Source organism: Myotis davidii, unplaced genomic scaffold, assembly GCF_000327345.1.
Source record: "Myotis davidii unplaced genomic scaffold, ASM32734v1 scaffold208, whole genome shotgun sequence".
NCBI lineage: Eukaryota > Metazoa > Chordata > Mammalia > Chiroptera > Vespertilionidae > Myotis > Myotis davidii.
In genome coordinates, this window is record NW_006299706.1 from 273821 (window position 1) to 276677 (window position 2857).

Here is a 2857-nt window from a genome sequence, read left to right on the forward strand (position 1 = left end):
CCCATCCCACCTCCCTGCTCCCCACCCTCCACCCCGGTCTATCCTTCCACCTTCATCAGGTCCTCATCCCTCGTCCTCTCCAGGCTTTACCAGCCAAGAACCTAAAGTGTGTGGGAGCACTCAGCTCAGGCTGTGGGGAAACTGGGCCCCTGAAAGAGACAGGCTGTGTGTGAGCTGTCTTTAGGGGGTTCAGATGAGATGTGACGGAAGGAGACAAGATGGGGACTATGTCTGAGCTCTCCGACTGTGTCACCAAGGTGATGGGACATTTCACAACCAGTAGCTCAAAAAGAGTGTAAGTCACTAGACCACTAACCTGGGGCATTCACTGGTCAACCCCACCCTTAAGGATTCTGTGGCTGCTTGTGAGGTGCGGCCTGAGGCCTGGTCCATACCCTCAAATGACTAGAGGCATAAGGGCAAGGATGTCACAGGTTTACTGATGTCCTAGACACCCCTCTGCTGCCTCTCCGGAACCAAGCCCCAGCAGAAACCTGGCAGCTCTCCCAGGGCCCTGTCACACACATAACCACGTCAGCATAGTGACTCTTATTTTCTCCCTGGTTTTCAGCCCAACGTTCTCCTCACCTCAAGCTGTTCGCAGGCTGGAGAAGGAAGCGTGCATTAACTTGGTGGCAAGATGATTTCCACTGTAATTTCACAAACAAGAAAACTGAGACCCAGAAAATTAATTCTACCGTAACAAGTTAGTAGGAAAATTTGGGACTAGACCCCAGGTCTTCAGACTGTGCCACCACCACACCCCACTTTGTGTTGTGGTTCTCTTTACTCTCAAGTCTGGACTAGGAGCCTTAGCTTTCATAGAAGCCCAGCCTCACCCCAATTTACAAAGATGGATAGGGCTTTCCCTAGGTGAGACTTTCTTAGGATGACTTGTTAAAGTCCTTTCTATCGTCCCCTGGCAATTCCCCCCATCAAAGGCCCATGAAACTAGATTCTTTTGGGGGGGGGGCGGGGGGGGTGAGGTAGGGGAAATCCCTTGCATAAGAAAGCTTGACACTAAATTTTGTTATATAGGTATATTGTATATATGCTGATGCAGTAAGAGGGGGGAAAAACAGTGCAAATACAATTACAATTCATAATACTTGGTTTCAATGCCCCCAGGAACTGCCCCATTCCTCAGCTACCTTCCAACCCCAGCACTTCCCCACAGTGTCACCCTAATGCTGGGGGGTAGAGAGGCGGGCAGGTTAGGGTAGGGAGTGGGCTCTGCCGAGGCAGTGCTGGTGACCCGGAGGGAATGCTCCAGGGTGGGGAGGCAAGGCACAAATGAGGGGTGGGTGGTGGGGGAGGCGGCTTCTCTAAGGAGGGACAGGGTTGGAGCAGCTGCCAGTCTCATGTGCTGGGCCCGGCCCACTCTCCGACCACCCTCCCCAGCCCTGCCTCCCTCCCTCCTCCCCTTCCCCAGAAACCCTTTTGCACGGATCATACACAAACGGGCACATTACAAAATGACATAACACGGTTTCACAATATCCATGGCTAGGGCTTTTTTTTCTCTTTTTCAGCTTTTTTTTTTCTACACAATGTACAATTCCTTTTAAATGAATCAAGAAATAGCTTATATACACGAATGAGTCCTTGTTATAACATCTCGGCAGCAAATATCATAAGCTAATGAAGGTCTTGTTGGAGGGGAAGGGAGCCTAGGACTGGGGTGGGGATGGGGTGGAGAGAAGGGTTATGCCTTCTGGAGGAATGGGGAGAAAAGGGAGTGGAGGGAGGAAAGGAACAAAAGTAAAATATCAAGAAGCATCTTTACAAAGCAGTTCTATAGCTAATTATTTTTAAAGGGGAAAGGAAAGATAACCAAAGCAGGAACACATCTCTGTTTAAAAAAAAATATGTCTACCATACATACATACAAAAATGTGGAAAAAAATACTTATTCCAGGGTTGAAGGAAGTCCAGATGCTGTGGTCAAGTGAAAAAAGAAAAGAAAAATAAAAGAGAGACAAATAAGGACCTCAGTCCCTCAGCTTTATCCAAGCCTTACCACTCATCCACCCGTTTCCGGCTTCTAGGGAGTAAGCCACCATCAATAAACTACGACTTTTAGAGGGTTTGGGGATGGAGAAAGCCAGGCAGAACTAGTGGGATCCTCACTATATTACCCTGAGCTTCAGAGCTCCAGGGGTAAAGGATAACTCTGAATAGAGGGTCTTTCCTCCCATCTTTAGCTTAGTGTCTATGGGGCCCAAGGCCTTCGGATGGACAGCAACAATAGGCTGGGAGGGACTCAAGGCAATCAGTGATGAAAAAGTAGAGAAATGAGGAAGACGGGGGAGGGAGGGAGGGAGGGAGGGAAGGAGGTGGAAGGCTAATACTTTACCATGATTTAGGGAATCCTTACCCCCATCACTAATCCCTGGGAAGGATAGGAAAATGAGAAGAGAGGGTAAGAAATCAAACCTCAGCGATTGAGCAAAGGGTCATGGAGCTTTACTAGTGAATAAGCAGCCTCCATGTAACTGACCCTGAGGGATAAAAACAGGAAAGACTCCACCCTCTCTCCCGTTGCCTCAGCACCTTGGCAGGCACTCAACTATAGGTTTTCCTTCCCCCATCACCCCCTTTCTCTGCACATCTTACTTCCGAACACCATCCAAAGGTGGCCTGGCTCCCAGGGAAGGGGCTCAGTTCAGGGCAGGGACAGACCCCAGCCAAACGATATTGCACATTCTCTGTTTCTTATTTTTAATCTCAACTGACAAACTTGGGCACCTTGTACCTCTGAGCACCTCTGAGCTGGGGGAGGGGAGACATAACAGAAATGGCACTTCATCATGGGGGGAGGGAGAGGGGCTAGACAGACATGCCACAAGGCAAGATG